General features: G+C 39.9%; 1 protein-coding gene across 2 annotated transcripts in view; it reads right to left on the reverse strand.

Annotated features, from left to right (window-relative positions):
* Positions 1-8,667, reverse strand: part of ADAMTS9 (ADAM metallopeptidase with thrombospondin type 1 motif 9) — a 162,125-nt gene that overhangs the window by 27,075 nt on the left and 126,383 nt on the right. The gene's annotated exons all lie outside the window — the stretch shown is intronic.

Below are 8,667 nucleotides of genomic sequence, written 5' to 3' on the forward strand. Positions count from 1 at the left end.
AGACGGACATTAAAGAAGTAGACAGCTAGGGATCAAGATTGAGCCACTACTATAATTTCCATTTTTCAGATGAATAAACTAGGATTTAGCCGCCTAAAGATCTCAGGCTATCCATCTCTTTGTGAAGTAAACAGGATAGATGTTTTTTATTCCCATAAACCATGTGGAGAACATAGAGCAAGTGGTATGTTTCAATCTAGAATGATCTTTGTGCTGACCACAAATTACTTATCTCATTTTACTTTGACCAAGAGCAAACCCCACTGTAGAAGTTTCACCTTAGTTATCTGTGCTGTTAAAGGTCTTCCAAAGCCTGTCCTATCTAAAGCATCTGTGTTACTCAACATTTCAAGACTCTAGATTACATAGGAAAGGTACTGTAACCAACCTGTGTCAAGGACAGCTTAGGTTTCCTTTAACCAGGGATTATAAACTCTGTTGTCTTAGGGCCTTATCCGACTACTGTGAACTGTCATTGTTGTTCACATAATATATTTTAAACTTTTTCCTTTTAGTCTAGAGAGCGTCACAGATCCCATTTTTCTTTTGTCTCTGACAAGTCTCCTTTGCTTTTATGACCTGCCTTATCCCAAAGGCATTTGAGTATGGAATTCAGCTTGACCCAGAGATGTCTTACCTCATATACCCCTTGCCTTGCTTTTCTTTTTCTTTCTTTCTTCATTTCTTCCTTCCTTTCTCCTTCCTTCCTTCTTTCTTTTTTTTTTTTGGTTAGGAAAATAGACATAATCCATTCACCATTTTAACCATTTGAAAGTATACAATTCAGTGGCATGTAATCACTGGCCATGTTGTGAAATCATGTCACCCCAAAAGGGAACCCTACACCCATTAAGCAATCACTCCTCATTCCCTCTTTCTCTCATATTGTTGCAACTACCAAGCTACTTTCTGTCTTCATGGATTTGCCTGTTCTGGGTATTTCATAGAAATGGAATCATCCAATATGTGGCCTGTTTTTGTCTGGCTTCTTTCAATTAGCAGAATACTTTCAAGGTCTTGCCATATTGAGCATGGATCAGTATTTCATTCCTTTTTATGGCTGAATAGTCCATTGTATGGATATACCACCTTTTGTTTATTCAAATGTTAATGGACATTTGGGTTGTCTCAGTCTTTTGGCTATTATGAAGAGTGCTGCTATTAACATTTGTATGCAAATTTGAACACCTGACTTCAATTCCTTTGGGTGTATCCTTAGGAGTTAGAAATGCTGGGTCACCTGGTATATCCATGTCTTTTGTGAGCTGCTTTGTTCTTTCAAAAAGTAGAGGGGGTATGTATGTGGCTGTATCTTGATAGCTCCTTATCAAATATTTGCAAATTTAATTTAAAATTTCTGTTGCTTCAAACTCAACATCTAGGGTTATGGAATCATTCATAATTTTTCTGGGGCACAAATCTGAATAGAAAACAGTGTGAGATGAGCACAGAGGAGTAAATCCTTTCCTCCCAGTGCAGGAGACTAGCTGTGCCTGATGCAGCTCAGCTCTGACTCTGCAGTTTTGGGGATTTCTCTTCTCCCGAAGGATACTGAGAACCATTGTGAAGTAGTAATGTTTCTGTTACTTCATTAAAAAAAGCTAAATGAGCCATTGAATGTCACAAAACAAAACTGGCTAATTTGTGATGTGTAGATCTGTGCAGAAGACATACTTAACTCCCCACAGAAAAGGTAATTCCTGAGAAATCAGGACTTAGGTAGCGCAGAGAAGAACATGATTACTGAGCAGTCAACCTGGACTAAACCTTCCAGTGTTCTCTTTCATTTTCACTAATCCATAGGACTTTAAGCTGTATCAATAAGTAACAGTTTAGAGCAGAAAAGCAAGGGTTACTTTTCTGCTTGTTAGATGTTTCTCCCTTGGTCTTAAGTAATGCTTAACTACCATAAAAACTACTTTGCCAATGGTGGCAAAGGGCATTGGGAAACCTTATTTTGAATATAACTTTTAGAATAACTAAAGTAAGTAAATAAGTGACTTGCCCAGTGGTTTGGAATGAGTCAACAGTGGCTCTGAAAATCACTTAGCATAGGCGTTCTCCTGGGGTTTTAAATCCTAACCAGAGTATAGGGGCTGGGTAATCAGAAAGCAATCCAGCCCATACTATAGGATTTTATTAGCTTTCAGTAATATCACCCATTCCACCCATGTAAGATTTATGACTCTTACCTCTGTCCTGGAATATGACCTAGAATATTCTGGAAAACAGATGGAAAAGCTCAACTAAGCTTATTTTAATTTTCAGAAGATTTTCCTCCAATTTCTTTATAGCTTTTAGAAAATTCTATACAAAGTATATAAGACACACTACCAGCCTCTCTGAAATTCAGCATATCTGTGATTCAGTAAGCAACTATCACAGCCCTGGGTTAACTTGGGTAGTTTGCTCCTTGTTCCATGGGCTACATGTAACTATAAATGTGTTGAAACTCACAGGGAGGAAATAACATTTTAAATTTGAGGGTGAGGAAGATATAAAATAAACTTTTAAGGAACTATTTTATTTAGCTAGTTTGGCTGACCACAGGGTGATGTCTAAAAAGGATCATTTAATGCAATGAGTAGAAATTGTCTTTCCTAAAAGACTGGAATCGAGTTGCTTTACTTTTTTTGCTTAGGTGCTCTAACCATGGAGGAAAGAAAATCATTCTTCATATTTATCTGCTCAACCTGTATGGTTGCTGATTTTCTCCATGGAGGAAAGAATGTGTTGTGTTCTTACTAGGGTCAGGCTGTCATTGTTAAATAGTGTGTGGGAAAGCAAGCAAAAGAACAAGTGAAGAATTTGACAGTATGGTGTTCTGCTTGTGCTAAACAGAGTCTTTGGCTAAAAGGAACAGACAGTAAAAATTAATTTATCCTAACATTGCTTTACATCCAAAAAAGGGAAAGCAACCTTCAAATTACAACAGGTTCATTTTAAAAGTGGAGTTTGGGCATCTTTGTCCTAAAATATTATATGTGCCAAGGTAAAAGGCAGAAATAACTGTGTGGATACATTTTGTAACTTTAAAGTCATTCACTCATTCAACCAATACAAACACACCTCAGAGACACAGTGGGTTTGGTTCCAGATCATCACAATAAAGGGAATATCACAATAAAGTGAGTTACATGGGTTTCCTAGTTTTCCAAGGCACACAAAAAATTATATTTGCACTATAATCTACTAACTATGTCATAGCATTATGTCTAAAAACGTACATAATTTTAAAATTCTTTATTGATTAAAAACAAACAAACAAACACAGATGTCCATCACCTCAGCCTTCAGTGTGTCCCAGTAGGAACATCAAAAATCACTGATCACAAGTCCACAGACACGCTGGGCTCTGTCCTCCTTCTCTCTTCTACCTAGAATCACTGCCTCTTGGCGTTTACCCCTGACCACCCTAGAGAAGGTAGGGCTAGCCTATCATTCTCTATCTCAGCACCTTGTCTGTATTGTTTTTTTTTTCCATCACAGCACTTTTCATAATTGGTGATTTCATAGAACATATCTGTTTGCTTGTCTTCTGTCCGTCTCTTTCACTAGATAATCAATCCCTACCATAGCAATTCCACATTTTCTATTGTAACCGTAACGCCTAATGCCTGGCACTTTGCAGACTCTATAAAGATTTGTTGAATACATGAATGAAGGAATGAGTAATAAAGAGTTAGTATTTGGCCCTTGTTCACACATCAAAACCTGATCACTCCCTACTGTAAACTTCATAAAATCTTTGTAACCAACTGGCCAAGGACCTGCAGTTCATGACTAATTTTTCTGTGCTAAGAAGATGAACTTGGGAATCATTTTACAGCTGATATCAATAAAAGTTTTTAGAATACAAATATGCGTTAGAGTGGTCCAAGTCCCTGCACTGGGTCAAACAGCCATGGGGTGGGCAGCTCAACAAAGGCCAGGCAGATCTGAGCACAGCTTGTCCATGGCAATGTGACAGGAAAGTAAAACAGCTGTCCTTACAGGAAAAACAGAGCTTGTTTGACTATTCTAAAAGACATGTTACAATGCTGTGATTTTAGAGTTGAAGCCAATTACCAGGTATTGTTTTATAAAGTCTTTTCTTCTTCCTTCCTTCCTTCCTTCCTTTCTCTCTCCCTCCCTCCCTCTCTTCCTTCCTTCCTCTTTCCTTCTCTTCCTTCTTTCCTTCCTTCCTTTCTTCCCTCTACCTATTATTCTCTCACTGCATTCATTCATGGAGTCATTCATTCATAAAGTGTCTTCAATGCCACTGTGCTAAAAGCTGGGGAAAACTCTGGTGAACAAGCTTTATGACTTCAAACAGCTGACAATATCAACAGCAAAGATGGGCAAAAACGATTCAGAGCGCTAACTACTGAAGCAGAGTATTTTCAAGGTGCAACGAGAGTGGACAGGAGGGCTACCTGACTCAGTCATTCGAGGGGAGGTATGATCAGCAAGGGCTTCTGAAAAGATACGACATCTTGTCTGAGACTTGAAGGATGAGCAAGGGTCACTCAAATAAGGAAAGGAGGAGGTCGGCCTTATTGTGTTACAGAGGTACTAGGGAGGAAGGAGAGTATTCTGGGTAAAGGTAAGAAAAGGTAAAAAAAAAAGAGCACTCGTAAGTCCTGGAAGATTTACTCCTTAAAGCTAAGGGATGTATAACCCACATACTCAGAATTCATATTTAATCAAAAGCCCTATAAGTAAATTCATTAGCTTACTTATAGGGCTTTTGATAATCTATAAATTTATAGATTATAATATTATAAGTTTGTTATGATGGTAATTTTCAAAAGAATTAAAAAGTCAATTTCTTAAACTCAGCCCCAAGAGCATAATAATTCAAAAGTGAGTAAAACTGAGCAGTGAAAAGCTAAATAACTAGCCCAAAGTTGGCAGGTGATCTTAAAAGCCCAACACTGTGATATACAGTCTTTGCTGAAACGGTGGTCATCATCTGAACTCTCCATCAAGACTTCATGTACCAATGAGGAGTAACATTTGCGAAAGGCCTAAAATATGCTAGGCACTGCACCGAATCCCTCCCTTAACCTCATTTAACCTAAGACCCGGATTCAGCAAAGTCTGACATATAATACCCATTTTGCAGATGAAGTAAATGGAGCCCATAGATTTGATGTCAATTTCCCAGAGTCCCAGGTGGTCTTGTTTACAACACTGTGGTTTTCTGAAGAGAGCATTTTTCTCTTCTTCAATTATTTTGTGCTATATCTGAAAGTCCAGGCTCTATCCTTGTGGTACCATGAATAAACATTAATCCCCCTTCCCCAGTATAGTCAACAGGCCTCTCAATACACAAAGGGGACTAATGACATGCTCCATCTTCATCAAGACTTCCCCTCAACCACATGCCTTAAGGTCTGATTATCAACCAACTGGACCAAGAATTTCATTTTAAGAAGAGGGTGGGGCAGTCACCCTCTAGAGAATTCTACTAATACTTTGATGCCAACTATGCTGAAAGAGGCTGACCAAGCCAAAAATAAAATAAAAGAATTCACCTTGGGTGCATGTCAACACGGGAGGAGGTAGACTATAACGATTCAGAGCATGTATTCCTGAGGTCAGGCTTCTGGGCTTCAAATCCCAGCCTTATTACTTAGTAACTACCAACTTGGATGAATTAACTTAGCTAAGCCTCCAGCTTCCTCATCTTTAAGTGAGGATAAAAATTTAATTACAACACCAGAGAGTTATGGAAAAGGTTAAATGAGGTCCTCCATATAAAAATACTCAATAGAGTGCTTGGTCCATACAACGAGATGTATTACTTTTATTATCATTTGTATTAGGGCCACTGTGCCAGATAATCATAGACGATGCCCCTCACATTGTAGCCTATGGGAATGGCAGCCTTGGGCTTGTACAGTGTACAACCTGTGTGACTGTATACGACATTCCTGATGATCACGCTATTGTGCATAGGTGGAACTCATGCTTCTCAAGGTGGACACTTGGATTATTTCTCATGAAGAAGAGGGTGCCATTTGCTATATGCCTGGCATGAAGTACATCTTGCCAACAAGCAGGTGGGTTTTTAATAGTGTCCAAGGGGGAAGCAAAATGAAAAACTGCACATGTAGAAAGCAAACAACAGCTCTGAGTTAGCTGTCAAGAACAGCTAAGAAGAAGAGAACTTCCCATAACGGGATGGGATGGGGGTAGCAAGTGTCCAGCATCTGATTCACTGGGCTCTACGGCTGTGCCCTGACATCTCACCGACATTAGGTCAAGGTGTCACTTGATGAGGGGAGGGAAGTTAAGACATGTGTCTGCACATATCAGGTAAAATGGAAGCGGAGTGAGTGGGTGCAGAGGAGGAGAGAACCAGAATGAAGGTGCAGGTTGATTGAGGGGAGCATGAAGGGGGTGGACTATCAAGTGACCACCCAGTTGACTGTTTAACAAGGACACTTTAGACCATGGAAGTAGGGGCAATTAACAATTACACCAGGGCTGCCCCAGGTAAGTAGGATGAGAGGCCACTCTTTTCCTGACATGGCTTATGAAGGTGGTTGCCCAATTGCTCACAGCATTCCCTTGAAGCCTTGTGGCCAAGGGGATGTTAGGAAAGGACCACCAGCATGCCCTGCTAATGAGAAACTATGGCTTTTGATGGAACTTCTCCCTCTACCATCTAGCAGCCCTGAGACTCACTTTGGCCAGCTTAGTGTCATATGAGGGCCTCCAATCCGCCTCACTAACCAGGTCCACTAGTCTCCAACTCTTTACTTTGGGTTCAGGCTGATGGGGAAGCATGTTGGCAGGAGGGTAACTATCAGAGTCTGCTTTTCTCATTGCTTCCGTATGATCAGCTTCTAAATTTAGCCACAGGCCAGGCTTTCTTCGTAGGTCTTCTGTTCTTACATGGCACTTGAAAGCAATATTTGAGGAAGGATTTAGAAAGATCAATCTGCATGGCACATGCAAAGATGTAAATTTCTAGGCACGTTTTGGATGATTAGAGAAGAGGATCTCCTCAGTGCATGTCTGGCAAGATTTCTAGTCTGTGGGAGTCAGAAAGAAGTGTCAATGGAGCATGCATTTTCCCAACTGACTCCAGCGTTTTCAAAAGTTGGCTACAGCGTCAGCTGTCAGCTTAGATTCATTTCTGAACACTCTTACTCTGTGCTCCTTGGAGCAGTCACACAGGGTGGAGTTTGGCAGGACATGAAGACAGAGAGGGAGAGAGCAGGCAGTGGTAGGTCTGAAGCAAGAATCAGAAAGAGTGTTGAGTGGTGACACACAGGCAGAAACGAAGAAATCTTTTCTCCCTTCCATATCTCACCCTGTCAATCCCCAAGCCACTCGATTATTTATAGTTTTCTCAGAGGGACTTTGCATAGTTACCATTTTACCATTTTACAGATGGCAAACTCACAGCTCAGAAAATTAGGCATCCTTGTTCTAAGCCAGGCGTCTGAAGTGTGGCAGTGCCAGGATATGAACCACATCTGAAGAATTCTACAGCCTCTGGGGTTCCCAGCAACTTGTGTGGCTCAAGTACAATTAATTTGAAATATAACTGCTCTAGCTATTCCTCTCTACCACTGTCTGATAAAAGTGAAAAAAAGAAAAGAAAGAAAAGAAAATAATAATAAAAAAAAAACCCTAGAGTTTCCTTTGAAAAGGAAAATGAGAAAAAAAAAATTTGTTTTCTTTTAGCAGAGAGGGTGAGACTCCTAAAGAAAAGAGATGACTGAAAACAATGGAAATAATCAATCAGGAAGGTGAGAGAGAGGGAAGAACAGAGCTGGAAGGCTGAATCCCCACAAGGATTAAAAATGCAGTTGTAGGAAAACAAATCCCATTTAAAATGGAATAAAACAGAATAAAACACCTAGGAATAAATTTAACCAAGGAGGTGAAAGATCTGTACATTGAAAACTAATAAAAGACACTGAAGAGGGCAGAAATACATGGAAAGATTCTGTGCTCATAGGCTGGAGGAATTAATATGGTTAAAAGGTTCATAATATCCAAAGCACCATATGCAAAAGAATAAAACTGGACCTCAATCTTACACCATAATAAAAATAAACATGTGGGTCGCAAAGAGTCAGACATGACTGAGCGACTGAACTGAACTGAACTGAACTGAATATAAAGCACTCACCAGAGTGCCAGGCACTGTCTCTCCTGTCCTGAAAAACTATTCCTGGTGGGAAATTCCTGTCTCAACTTCCTATCTCTGAACATTTTACACCTTGTACTTTCTGTTTCATTCCAATGTCAGTAGATAAAGTATTGCTTTTAAAAATATCTTTTCCTCCCTTGTCTACAACTGAATCTTCTCCACTGGAAACAGAGGATCCTCCCTACGAAAGTCCTATCCTTGCTAGAGCCAGGCCATTCCTCAGGGACACTTAGTGTTTTCTTTAACTAGACATTAACTTGGAGAAAAACAAATTGGTCTATTTCTGCATCAACGGAGCAGTTCTTCAGAGGCACTCACAGTTTTTTAAATGTTGAAAATCCTTCACTAATTAATCCGGGTTTCAAATGAAATGCCTGCCTCCCAGCTGATGGCTGAAGCCGTGGAAGAAAAAAAAAATTCCAGAGGAGATCCTACCTAGGGTCTGCCCAGTGGCTGTTTGAACTTACGCAAATGACCACGTCTGAATACACACATTCAAAAATATTTCTTCC

The sequence above is a fragment of the Bos indicus x Bos taurus genome, chromosome 22 (genome assembly GCF_003369695.1).
Source record: "Bos indicus x Bos taurus breed Angus x Brahman F1 hybrid chromosome 22, Bos_hybrid_MaternalHap_v2.0, whole genome shotgun sequence".
Lineage (NCBI taxonomy): Eukaryota > Metazoa > Chordata > Mammalia > Artiodactyla > Bovidae > Bos > Bos indicus x Bos taurus.